This window comes from Sorex fumeus, unplaced genomic scaffold (genome assembly GCF_029834395.1).
Source record: "Sorex fumeus unplaced genomic scaffold, SorFum_2.1 ptg000063l, whole genome shotgun sequence".
Lineage (NCBI taxonomy): Eukaryota > Metazoa > Chordata > Mammalia > Eulipotyphla > Soricidae > Sorex > Sorex fumeus.
In genome coordinates, this window is record NW_026606120.1 from 86,954,206 (window position 1) to 86,969,216 (window position 15,011).

A 15,011-nucleotide genomic window follows, 5' to 3' on the forward strand; every position below is an offset into this window, starting at 1 on the left:
TACTGTTCAAGAAGGGAGACATCCATGACATTGGCAACTATCGCCCGATCTGCCTATTGTCTGTCATCTACAAGTTGTTCACTCGAGTCATCCTGAATAGGATTGGCAGAACACTAGATGAAGGACAACCATGTGAGCAAGCAGGGTTCCGCAAAGGATTCAGCACCATCGACCATATCCACACGATAACCAAGCTCATTGAGGTTTCTCGGGAGTTCAAGATGCCCCTCTGCTTAACGTTCATTGATTTAAAGAAGGCCTTTGATTCTGTTGAGACGGAAGCGGTCATTGAAGCCCTAGCCAATCAGGGCATTCAAGCCCAATACATCAGGATCCTCCGTGAGCTGTATTGTGGATTCACTACCAGGATCTCACCATTCTACAAAGAAGTGATCGTTGATGTCAAGAGAGGGGTGCGGCAGGGTGATACCATTTCACCAAAACTCTTCAGTGCCACCCTCGAGAACATCATGCGACGACTGGAATGGGAAGGAATGGGAGTGAAGATAGATGGTCGGCAACTACACCACCTCCGCTTTGCTGATGACATTGTTTTAATAACACCAAACATCAGCCAAGCGGCACAAATGCTGGCCGACTTTGACCGTGAGTGTGGAAAGGTAGGACTACAGCTGAATCTTACGAAGACAATGTTTATGAGAAACAGCCTTGTTCCTGACGCCCCATTCGCTCTCAATGGAACGACCATCTCCGAATGCAACAGCTATGTGTACCTAGGTCGAGAGGTCAACATGACAAATGACCTGGCACCCGAGCTGCGCAGGAGGAAGAGAGCGGCTTGGAACGCCTTCAAGAACGTCAAAGAAATAGCTAAGAGGACGAAGAACCTCCGGCTCCGGGCACATCTCTTTGATTCCACTGTTCTTCCTGCATTAACATATGCCTCAGAGACCTGGGCCCTACGCAAACAGGATGAGAACGCCATTCAGGTCTCCCAAAGAGGAATGGAAAGAGCTATGCTTGGAATATCACGTTTCACTCAAATGAGAGAACGAATCCGGAGTTCTGACATCCGTCGACGATCAAGGATCAGGGACGCTGTCTCATTTGCCAAGGTGTCAAAAATCAGATGGGCTGGTCACGTAATGAGATTTAAAGACGACCGTTGGACTAGAGCTGTTACTGATTGGATTCCACGGGATGTCAAGAGACTGCGTGGCCGCCCACCTACCAGATGGTCAGACTTCTTTGTCAAGATCATGAACGATCGGTTTGAGGCCCTCCATGTTCCCGGAGCGAAGAGATGCCATTGGGCTACACTAGCACGCGACAAGGACAAATGGAGACGTTACTGGCGCCCGCTCGAGCAAATCGACGACTAACGGGAAGTTAAGTGATTAAGTGATTAAGTGAAATAAATAAAAATTAAAAGGTGAACTTAACACCTAAGGACAGTAGAGATAAGGGCCAGTAGAATCACCCCATGCTTTGGAAACAGGCTCACATGCTGGGGGTAAAGGCAGTTGAGATAGAGAGGGAACCACTAAGCAAATGATGATTGGAGGAATCGCTCAGGATGGGAGATGTGTGCTGAAAGTAAACCAAGGACCAAACACGATGTCCTCTTAGTATCTGTACTGCAGTCTCTTCTAAAGGGGAGTATTCAATACACAAATGCCCGTACTATTAGGAGGCAGATGATCAGTAGCATTTAACTAGAAATGTTGGTGAGCCGAGATCTCCAACTCACCTGGAGTTTCTTAGCTCCACGTTATTTGCACTTCAATCTTTCCACCCCCACCCAATTCCAACATGGATTGAAACATCAACCCCATCTCCAGGCTTTGCATGACTTAGGAGCACAGAAGACCACATATCGCACAATTTCTATTCATCTGAAATCATGGTTTGGCTTCCACGTATGAAATAATTGCAAACTTTAGTGAAACTCTAGACTTCCCTGGCTTTGGAGAGGTTTCCCACAGCTGTGGTGGTAATACCCAGATGACTGAATAATATCACGTTTTAAGCAGATCCCCATGGACCAGTACATACAGAAGCAGGCACTTCCAGAAGAGAAGATACAGATGAAAGAGAGAAAAAGAAGCAGTCGTGGAAGTGGTGAGATACTTTTTTAATAACTTTATTTTAACTCCAAAATTGTGACATTAGCTCTATAGAAATGTAGATTTCACAAAACAAAAGGTTACAATGAACTCAGACAACTAATGGTCTCAAAGATTTTCTGGGAGAAAAAAATAAATATGTGATTGCTTTTTGCCACCACCTAGAAATTTAAGGATACATGGACCATAGTGGCACACTGTTGAGAAAACAAATTAGAAACAGGGGGGAAATACTTCAGTGTTCCTTTATTAGTGGATGTTCATTAACTCCAAAATTTCTACCTTTGTATAGGTAACATAGTGGTATGCACAGAAAAATTTGGTTTGGACACTCTTGAACAGTCCTCAGAAGACTTTCCCCACAAAATCTCTTTATTCCTGGAAGACTTCAAGTAGAAACTCCATTATGTAAAAAAAACAGGAGGGAAGGGAGAGAAAAAGTAGTAAGGTCTCTCTATTTTGCTGCCTCTTTTCATGAACATCACTGAATTTAGTTCTGTGTCTGTGTAGTGTACTTGAAATTAAGCAGACATTAAGACATTCCTTAAAACCACCAAGCTGTTTTCTAATAATTTATAGGAATCTATCCTAGAGAAAAAGACATAGAACAGTATTGATGATCAGGACAACATAATTGGTTGAATTGCTATGTAAAGATACCCTGCATCAGGTCTGGAGCAATAGCACAGTGGGTAGGGCATTTGCCTTGCACACAGCCAACCCTGGTTCGATTCACAGCAACCCATATGGTCCCCTGAGCACTGCCAGGAGTAATTCCTGAGTGCAGAGTCAGGAGCAACCCCTGTGCATCACTAGGTGTGACCCAAAAATTTAAAAAAAGAGAGAGAGAGATCCTGCATCTATTTTTTTTTTCTTTCCCTTTTTCTCTTCGATAAAACTGGCAACCCTAAGTGAAATAGTTATTGAGTTAGGAGAAAATTGAGGAGGCAATTGGAAAGGAAGAACTGGTCTGGAAAGAACTGGACTGAATCTCTGTTTTTCTGGTTAATTTTGACATAGATTTATTCCTGGCTTTTCCATTGTCTTCGTCACCCTGTTGGTCCAGCAAATGCTTTAAAAGTGCTCATTGATTGAATCATTTATAGATAAAAGAAATAGACCCAAATTAAGACAGAGGAAATAAGTCTTTGAGTTTGAATGTTTTATTTCACAGGGCAGATGTGGGAAAACATTTCACTCTTTAGAACACATACCTTTAAAATTGCAAAACAGAATGCATTTGAAAACTAAGATAGTTTTTATAGTCCCACCCTGCTAACTCTCAGGTAATCATTCATGTTTATATCTTAATGGAGTCCACAAATCAATTTTTCATTTCTCTTGATTAATAGGGCTGATACTTACAAATGAGTATCATTTACCTTCCCCAATAACCTCTTTTGGAGCCTAACCCCAAAACTATAAATATAAAACTCCACTGTTTAGAGTTCTCTTTTCTAATTTTTTTCCACTCAAGTATGTAATGGATTTCTCTTTGCACAGTGTTAAAAGGATCAATAAATCACTGGGTTACTTATTGATATGAAAGTCTTTTCATCTGAAATCATTATTGTTTTAACAAATTGCAAAAGAAAAATACAAAGCACAAATAAATCAAGAAAAATTTACAACAGATTTTCAGAAGTTTGGGTGGAATGGAAAAACTGATCTTGGCTTAATTAACTCACACTTAGTCATAAGATGCAGGAAGCAGAGGTCTTTAAAAATCCAATTGGGGATATATATATATATACATATATATATATGCACATGCATATTTTATGGTATTAATTTCCATCACATCATTCTGTGCTGGATTACCAAAATAAAAGAAGGAAAATTCAGCCACTCCCCCGCAAAAAAAAAAAAATCCTTCTTGATTTTGACCTGAGAATGAAATGTTAAAATTCCACTTTCAATCTCACAAGGCCTCTCATGAAATATTTACTCTGATTAGTCAGGTAGGAGGATCTCTGTACAAGTAACAGACTGCCTGAGGGAAGAAAGGCTTGCTTATCTGACAAGTCTGTTTTAACTCTGTATCAGTAACATCTCATTTTTACCTCAATTTGTTGACTCATATTACCTGAACTCTCAATATCCTAATCCCTACAATCTCCTGTTTCTAAATTCCAACCGTTCCAATTTATGGCTCAAGTCAGCCCATGTATCTCTTGTGCCACTGAATGCTTCCTTCCCTAAGATACAGCCCTTCCAATGAATAGAATAACTCTCATTATATACATTAACTCTTGATTATACAATTTGGGCAGGATAGATGGGGAGCCACATGAGGTGGTACTCAAAACTTACTCCTGGTTCTCCATTCAGGGATCACTCCTGACAGAACTGTGCGTTTGGGGGTGGGGGGTGAGGTGACCTCGTGAAGTGCTGGGGTTTAAATCCTATCTGCTGCCTGCAGACAAAGTGCCCTATCCATTGTATTATCTCTTCAGCCCCATGTAATTTCTTGAATTATTTAATATTTTCTCATACATGCATCTAATCTCATAATTACAGGGGATATCTAAATTTTATGCCTGTTTTGAGAGGGATGTTTTAAGAAAATGATCTAATATGGATATCTAGGTACCATATTGCAGAACAATGCCACATAATTTCTTAGTGGTACATGTTATTATTTCAGTCCATTTAATTTTTATATTATTATTTATTTTTGGTTTGGGGCTGCATGTGACTCTGTGCTAAGGGGACACTCCTGGCAGTGCTCAGGGAAACCATAGGTGTTGCCTGGGATTGAACTGGCTGATATCCCTCTGACCACAATCACATTATTTTAATAAGTAGCTCCTTAGAGTGGAGAAGTTACCTATGGGGTTGAAGGTGGGTGGGTATTGTGTCAATTATTATTCTATAAAAAAATCAATTGTGTACAAATATACACATACATACATGATTAGATATTTAGATATATAGATTTAGATGAATATTCAGCTAGACACACTCAATATATTTATTACATGTGTTCACATATTTAAAGGGTACTATTTCTTGAGATCTCCAAACCTACTCGGATTTGGGCCGGGCATCCTCCACCCAGATCCTCCAAATTCCAGTAGGCGGGGGTCACACCCACCAACTGGCCCCCTGGCGCCCATCAACGGCCAAGACTCAGAGACTATAAAAACCAGCTCCCGGACATCCTATTATGACATCTTATTATCTCATTCCTACTTTGGACAAACTGGCAGGCTACTGAATGTAGCCTGCCCACACGGCAGAGTCTGGCAAACTCTCCGTGGCATACCCAATATGCCAAATACCAGTAACAATGATGGGTCTCATTCTCCTAAAGAGCCTTGAATATAATCTCAGGGCTAGGATGAAGGAGACATTACTGGGGCCTGCTCGAGGCAATCGACGATTAACAGGATGATTTGTGATTTGTGATTTCTAAAAAAAATTGTTATATATAAACACTACCTGTTCACCTGTTCGCAGTCTCCTGCCCCCGGGCCTGACTGTCCTCGCCGCTGGGGCCCCTTGGAGGGCAGCGGGTTGAGCTTTCCTCTCCGCCCCGACCAGGGCTCCAGCAGCCAAAGACCTCCAGGACCAGCCACCACCATGCTGAGACCACTACCTGTTATTTTTAGGAAAATAACTATCAGAGATTAATTTTTAAGTACATACAACCACAGGGCCTGGCAAGTTTAGAATCAGAGCAGCAGGCTTTCAAGTTAGAAGTGTAAGGCTTCATGTTGCATTCTTGGTCTGAAATCTCTAGAACTTCCCAAGGGGCTGGCAACTTGGGCAAGATTTAATGTTACAATCCTAATGCCTTCCTTTCCCTGGAAACAAATTTTTGTCCTTAAGATTCAGAACTGAGTAGGAGAAATCTTTTCCATTATCAGGAGTAATTTCCATTACATAAATTCAATGGACTGAAAATGTTAATCACATCTTTTTTAGATAATTTATTTTAAGGGTTGGAGATATAATACTGCAAGGAAGGTGCTTGCCTTGCATGATGTGAACCGAGTTTAATGCCAGGCACCCATTGGGGGGTCCCTCAAGCCTCTCCAGTAGTGATCCCTAAGCACAAAGCCAGGAATAAGCCTTGAACACCACCAAGTATGGCCTCCAAACTAAAAGCAAACAAACAAAAATATTAATTCATTAAAGTTACTCCATTCCCTCACCACCTCCCCATTATCCTCCATGTATGTCTTTATGTAACTTTTAGTTCATATTTTCCTCCCCCACAATCTGTCTCCCCACTCCTTGGTAATCTGACTTCTGTGATACAAGGCTGAAGTTTTTAATTATTTAATGCCATCTACTTCCCTTTCTATCTCCATTTATGCAACAGATGAGTGAGATTATCCAGCATTTAATCTTCTCTCTATGTTTTATTTCATTTAAATGATTTCACTTAACTCTCTAGTTCCACCCAAGCTGCAGCAAACAGCATGATTTCATCTTTTTTTATAGCAACATAGTATCCCATTGCATTTATATATATATACCTTGAGTTCTTTACCTATTCTTCTGTTATTAGATATTTGGGTTTTTTCCATATCTTGATTATTATATGAGATGCTGTAATAAGTGTAGATGTTGAAATAAGACTTTTATATTTGGTGAGTAAGTGCCAAGAAGTAGAACCAGTGGGTCATATGAGACGTCTTACTTTTTTGTGTTTGAGATTAGGTTGGGTATCCACAGCTATATTCAAGGCTTACTCCTGGCTCTGCCTTCAGGAATTATTTCTGCTGGTGCTCAGGAGACCATATATGGTGCCAGCTATAGAACCTTTGTTCTCCACATGCAAAGTGAGTGCTTTCCTTAGTAATTCCTCACCCCTATTTCTACATTTTTTTCCTTTTTGGGTCACACCCACGATGCTCAGAGGTTACTCCTGGCTCTGTTTTCAGGAATTACTTCTGGTGGTGCTTGGGAGACCATATGGGATGCTAGGGATTGAACCCTAGTCAGCGGTGTGCAATGCAATTGCCCAACTCACTGTGCTGTTGCTCCAGCCCCTATTTCTATATTTTTAAGGAATATCCATGGTATTTTCCATGGAGACTGATCAGACAACATTACCAGCAACAGTGGATGATCACATCTTAAAACACCTTCACAGCAATGTCTAGAGTATTGTTTGACCAAACAACTCGGCACCACATCCTAGCCAAATTGACACATATAATTAACCCGATTGGAGTTATTTACTAAGAAGTATCATACCCAAAGCTAAATATCTCTGTGGCCTTCTTTATTCAGTACCTCCCTGTTCATGCCCGTGATCATAATGATATTGATTCCCTTAAAATATTCTTATCAGATAAAGCTTGAATAGTTTTTTAACCATAGAGCCTTGTTAGGAAGGAATATTGCTATCTCTTTTTTTTTTAAAAAAAATTCATTATTTATTTGCTTTTTGGGTCACACCGGTGATGCACAGGGGTTCCTCCTGGCTCTTCACTCAGGAATTACACCTGGTGGTGCTTGGGGGACCATATGGGATGCTGGGAATCGAACCCAGGTCGGCTGCGTGCAAGGCAAACGTCCTACCCGCTGTGCTACCGCTCCAGCCCCCAGAACATTGCTATCTAATTAGTCCAGATAAAAGAACATTAAAATCCAGAAAACTCTTGAAAACAGTAAAGTCTCTACTCCCACTTTCTTTTCTTTCTTTGCTTTTTGGGTCACAACCAGCGATGCACAGGGGTAATTCCTGGCTCCACACTCAGGAATTACCCCTAGCATTGCTCAGGGAACCATATGTGATGCTGGGAATCAAACCCGGATCGGCCCCATGCAAGGCAACCGCCCTACCCACTGTGCTATTGCTGTAGCCCTCAACTCCTCTCACTTTCAAACAAACTCATGCTGTGTTTTCAGGTAAGCTGCACAGCTTTACGCACCCTGCAGGGATAAACTTCCTCAAAGTGTCTTCTTTCCAGATACATTGAAAACTAGGATCTGGAAATCCTTGGCCATATGCAGAAAGCCTCACCCTACGTTTAGTTAACAGCTATACGTTATGAAACTCAAAACCACAACAGAATAAAGAATCAGGTGCAGATGCAAGTATTATGCAATTTGATCTTTGTTGTCTAAATGGAATAAATTTCTTTTTCTTTTTCTTCTTCTTTGGGTCATACCCGGTTATGCTCAGGGGTTGCTCCTGGCTCTGCACTCAGGAATTATTCCCAGCGGTACTCAGGAGACCACATGGGATAAGAGGGATTGAACCCGGGTTGGCCACGTGCAAGGCAACCATCCTACCCATGTACAGCTCCTGTCACTGGAATAGATTTCTGCACTTCAACTCTGATTTTTTTTATTAATACTGAGGAATGAGGTTATACATGGAGTTAATTTCCACAAATAGCAGTGAAATCATCATAGTAAAATCACAACAGATTTGAAGTTTATCTAGGTTCAAAAATTATAGATCTCTAAAGAAGTCTTCTAAATATCATACTAAACATAGAGGATGCCTAGCATGAGACGAAGGTTATATTACCAGTTCGCATAATTGAGATTAAACCATGTCCTAGGGTGATTCTAACCATGAACATAGAACTATGATTAGTACATAGAGCATAGAAGTGATTTTAACCATGGCCATGCGACTGGAAATCACTTACCAATTCCCATGCTCAGGGACCATACTACATGGGAAGGATAGGTACTTGGAAATAGAAGAAAGAGTTTAGAGGTAATTTAGTGATTGGGAAATTGTGAAATATGTTTTCCCAAGTGAATTAGACTACTCATAGGGAGTTGATATTTCAAAATCAGAGTCAGAATTGAGAGTGAGGCTGATAAAAAAAGAAATTTTCCTTCTTTAAGATTTTCCCTAGGTTAGTCCAGTGGGAGTTTTTGTTGTTGTTTATCTCTGCAATGCCAAGAAAAACATGAAGTGTATTAAATTGGCTGTGGATAGAGGTTTCAAGACTATCTTTTTCAAAATAGAATCTTTGTTTGCCCGAGAATCATATTCCAAAGTAAATGGCCCAACTGCATAAAACTCATCAGCTTTCAAGAATAGACGATGAGGAATCATCTAGCATTGACTTTGGGATAATTGAGATTACATAATAAACAAACATAAATAAGTTTAGCTTTTATAGTCTGACGTAGTGTCTTTTCTCCCAGGGGATTCTGGACAACTTGAGTAAAATATTCAATCTTAGTAATGAGTAAAATTACTGAGTTATTTATTTGTCCATGTATTGAAAATAATAGTCCAAAATTTTATGTTTTAAAAAAACTTCAGTTTAAGTTCCTAAGACTCTTTTACCTAAGGATTATTCACTGTCTTCTCAGGTGATAAGTTTCTATACAAGGGACAAAAAAAAAAAAAATCATACACGTAAAAAAAAAGTCTCATCATAATGAAAATTTAGAAAAAATGCAATGTTGAAAATAAGATGTGAGGAGCAGAGAAAACTTAGAAATTCAGAGAATTTCTAAAGTTTATAGTCTACAGGTGTCTATTATCTTTTCAAATTTTATGGTCACCTAATTTTACTTAATTATGTATTTATGTTAATTGAGGTTATGTTGTTTTACAAGATTATATATGTTAAGGGCACAATTTCAACCTTGCTCTAAATGTACACTACCACATTCTCTACCGAAGTATCAATAGTCCTCTAATATAATCTACTGAACCCCTGCTCCCTCCTCATTGGTACCCTACCTTGCCCCTTGGTCACCTCACTTCTGTGTATAGATTCCAAGGGTTTGTTTCCATTTGAGTGTGTTTGCTCCCTTGATATGATTTTCTCTATCCCAAATATAAATGAAATCATTCATTTTGTGTCTTTTTTCTCATGCATTATTTCAGTTAATATGACCATGTGGTTTCAAAAGAAAAGATTTCATCTTGTCTTACAATTAAGCAGCATTCCATTGTTCAACTAATTTTAAAGCCAGGGTCTGTATGAGATAGTTTTCTGAACTAACTATACTTTTAATACACATTATCTGGATAGTTTGGGTCATATTCTTCAAAACATACTTGACATCATATACAAACATATAATTAGGAAATCAACTTTAAAGAATCTTGAAGAAGTTTAAAGAAGACTGTAAGAATAGTTAAGCAATAAAATAAGTAAACCGACCATCTTTCATTTATTAATAGAAATTAAATTTCCAAACCCTGATGGACATTCAAGTTTAGATAATAGCTTAAAACAGATTGCACCCTCTCCAACTCAGATTGAGTATTTAAAATGAAAAATAAAAAGCAGTACAGTAAAGTAGAAGAAAGGGACTGAACAGAAACTTTTAAAACAAAAACAAGAAATTATATCAGTAGTCATCTTTTTGATGTTAATTATGTGTTTGTAGTCGACTTAACATTTATTTAATTATTTATTTAATTTATTTAATTAGCTTGCTTGCTTTAAATAGAAGAATTATACTATGGTAAAACTTTTTTCATAACTGAAAGTGAAAAATAACCTGTTATAATGTTATAACCCTGTTCTTGCACAGAGACAAATAAAAATTTTAGATGTGGGGAAAATTAATGTTATGAAAAATAGTATCAAATAGACTATAAGTAAGATAAGGCCAGTTCGAACTAAAATTGAAACATTTAAATTTCACTTTTAAGAAAATATTGTTTCCCCTCTATGATATCAGTGAGAGAAATTTGACCTCACCATCTAAATTTTTTTTTTGAGTCACACCCGGCAATGCACGGGAGTTACTCCTGGCTCTGCACTCAGGAATTATCCCTGGCGGTGCTCAGGGGACCATATGGTATGCTGGGAATCGAACTTGGATCGGCCACATGCAAGGCAAATGCCTTACCTGCTGTGCTATCACTCCAGCCCCACCATTTAAAATTTTTTTTCTATTCAGTATTGGAGCGATAGCACAGCGGGTAGAGCATTTGTCTTGCACGCAACCGACCCGGGTTTGATTCCCGTCCCGTATGGTCCCCCGAGCATCGACAGGAGTAATTCCTGAGTGCATGAGCCAGGAGAAACCCCTGTGTATCGACGGGTGTGACTCAAAAAGCAAAAAATAATAAATAATTTTTTTTCTATCCATAGAAGTAATCTGTTAAGTTCAATTGAGTGATTCTTTATTTCCAGTGTATTTTCATATAATATTTTTCAAGATTCTATGAGGATTATGATCCATACATAAACTTTCCAATAATGTCTAACTCAGAGATATTATACTGTAAATAAGGATTTGCCTTGCTTGCAATTGACCTGGCAAGCTACCCGTGATGTATTCTTGTATTCGATATGCTAAACACAGTAACAACAAAGTCTCCAATGGAGATGTTACTGGGCCCACTCGAGTAAATCGATGAACAACGGGAGGACAGTGACAGTGACAGTGACAGTACTGCCAGGAGTGATTCTTGAGCTCAGACCAGGAGTAGCCCTGAGTACTGTCGGGTGTGGTCCAAAAATAACAACAAAAATATATCTAGCTAAATGTAACAATAAATACAATAGTGCCTTGCATTCATAATACAATAAAAATTATAACTACTAAGTCTACCAGACAACATGCATGAAGCATCCAACATCTATATGTGAATCCTTACAAAGAGTCTTTAACAACTAAAGATTCTACACTGTGTTTCTTTTAAGTCAGAAAGTGTCCCATATTCATGCTTTAAGGAACAACTAAAAAAATTAAAAGAAGAAATTATTTTTAAAAATGACATTTTTTCCCTGCCACCAAGACTTTTAGTTATTTCTTCAAAATTCCATCCTTAAGATGGATGACAGAAAAGACAGTAAGACCCCAGAATGCCCCCCAACCATTTTTAGGAAGGTTAATGGAAGTTTATCAAGTTATAAAACTTAAGAAAAGACTGCATTTCATTATAACCACGTTTTCTGTTTTTAGTCAGAAACTGCATTACCAGCACTGAATCCATATAGTATAGCAGGCAGGGCTTTTGCCATAAATACAGCCCACAAAGGTTTGATGCCCAGCACTCCATATTGCTCCCTGAGAACCACCACCAAGGGCGATCCCTATGCACTGAGCCAGAAGTCAGCCCTGAGTACCACCGGGTTTTCTCACCCTCCTGCCCTGCCAACAAAAAAAGAAACTGCATTATCAGGCTCATTTTCAATTTCAAGTTCTGATGTTTTTTTTTTTATCTGTTTAAGAAAACATAGGCCATCAAAAGCATATTAATTATATGAAGGCATAGGTATTTATTTACTACTTGTGTCCTCTTTGACCTCCTGAAGCACTGAAGAGCAAATAACTTCAAATAACTTCCTTTCATCTTCAGGTATTCTAAAAAAAAAAAAAAAAAAAAAAAACTAGTGCAATACATAGGAGTTTTAGGCATGTAGTAAACGGTCATTGAATCATAACATGAATAAATGAAAGAACGAGTTCTCATTTTTGAATTTTTGCCAAGAGTTCCCAAAATCAGAGTTTGCACACTGGGGAAAAGATAGTTGGTCCTTGTTTTGAAGGGAACAATGCTAATATTCATATGTAAATAGACCTAATCCATGTGTAATTAGAGTGTAATCATATGTTAATTGATGTCATTCAAAAAATTTTAAGCCGCATTAACACCCCAACTTAAGAAATCCATATTCAGTCACAAATACATTGCCTTCACTTCAGGAATCATTTAATTTTAATGCAAGATATTTATTAGGGCTTTTTGGCTACTAATGATGTTGGTGGGCCCCACGGGTGACTTATGTGAAGTGGGGAGGAGAAAGACAGCCACTTTCTCCCCACCCGCCTCTGCCACCCGGAACCCTGGGTAGGCTAGGACCGGTAAAGTCTGCAGTGAGCACCTGCTCGGCACAGGCCTAAGCCCCGCCAGCCCCACAAGGTGACCATCAAGCCATACCTGAAGTCCGCTTGATCTTCTCGGCACGGGAGTTAATCCCCGCCACCCGATTGCTCGGGGAGCCACGGACTCAAGCTGGGGCGAGAATTTGCTCTTTGCAGGAAAGGAGAGACCAGTCCCAAGCCTTACCCGAGGTTTCTGGGGTTCTTGTCTCGCTCGCAGAAAAGAATTTCAGGAGTAGACGAGCAGTGAAGTAACAGGTTTTATTTGGAGGCTTTTGGAGAGGGAGAGAAAGGGATAAGCAGATAAGCGGGGGAATGGAGAGTGAGAGAGAGAGTAACGCATCCAGAGGGGACGCGGGCTTCTCCGAGGGTGGAGAGAGCGCCAAGTGGGCTCTCGAGCTGGTTCTTATAGATCCTTCTGACTCAGAAGGTTCTGGAATCTCCTTGGGGCTGGGTTGCTGGAGTCAACCGGATTGAAAGGGGGTTCGAGAATCATCTGACTTAGAATGTCCTGGAATCTCCTTGGGGCTGGGTCACTGGAGTCAACCGGATTGAAAAGGGGTTCGAGAATCATCTGACTTGGAATGTCCTGGAATCACCTTGGGGCTGGGTCGCTGGAGTCAACCGGATTGAAAGGGGGGTTCTCGGAAAAGAGGAATTTCATGGGGAGGAGGCCCATATCTTCAGGGTCTGGGGATGGTCTTATCAAGTCCTTATTCTCTGTCTCCACAGGGTGGGTTGGTCCTAGAATTCTTCTTCTATGAGACTTTGTTTCATTGCAGAGAGCCTTTCCCTATCTACCTGCCTACATCACTAAGAATGGACTAAACTATAATTTTTGCCCCTGAAAGCAAGATTCACAGATGAGCAATGTCAGTGTAGACAGTGTTCTTGGATCTCACCCTAGACCCATTGAATTCAAATCTGTACACTACAAAGATCCCAGTAATCTGTGTGCACATAGACTGTGAAGTTTGAGTGTTAAAATCATGCATTTCAAGCCTGCAAGGGTCAGAGAGGTATAGGATACGAAGGTATAGGATAAGACTATAAATATCACAGGGTGACAGTCTCTCTAAGGATTGTGGTTGAGGTAGACAGACTGGTTTAGCTCAAACATGGCAAACGGAATAAAATAAGAATAAAGATCTCTCCTAACTTAGAAAGAAAAATAATGTCTGTTCTAGAATACAGTAAAGCCAAGAGTTTTAGAAAAAGTTCAACCACCCAACAGATTAAAAAAATGAAGATTAGATCTTTGGTTTAATAATGCACATGAATATAAACATGTGTACATCCACTCTCTCTTCCTTTCCTCCTTCCTTTCCTTTCCTGTTCTCCTCCATTGTGCATACACACACACACACACACACACACACACACACACGCACACTTACGGCTTCTTAAAAAGGAGGTGTTGTGGTTAAAATATGTATCATGGCTATCCTCCAGGTAGTTATGTTTCTCCTAATAATAGATTTATACACTAACTTCAATGCCCTCATTAGTAACTTGAATATCTTAAGATTTTCCACAGGGAAATACATCTCAAAGGAAGAGAACTGCTTTAACACACACTGGCCTTGTTAACCTTGCAGATAAAAACTCATCAACCAAGTAATTGTTTTGCCATTCATGCAAGAATTGATACTTAGAACACAGGTTTATGATGCAGTTCAACTGCTGTTCTTCCTTGTGAGATGTAGCAATGCGACTGATGTCGGTGGGCCCCATAGGTGACTTATGTGAAGCGGGGAGGAGAAAGATGGTCACATTCTCCCCAATCGTCCCTGCCATCTGGGACCCAGGGTTACTGGGTTCTTGTCTCGCCTTGCAGAAAGGAATTTCAGTAGACAAGCAGTGAAATAAATTTTGGAGCATTTTTAAGTGAGGAGAGAGAGAGAGAGAGAGAGAGAGAGAGAGAGAGAGAGAGAGAGAGAAAGAGAGAGAGAGAGAAGAACGTACTCAAGAGAGAACACAGGCTTCTCCAAGGGTGGAGAGAGAGCCCCTACACACATCCTAGCATTAGACACAAAAGTATGAAAGTACACATCTCAAGAGGGAAGATGCGGGCGACACACATGCTCAGACCATATGTGCTCAGCCACGAGGGCATAAGCAGTACATGGGCTAGGGCAG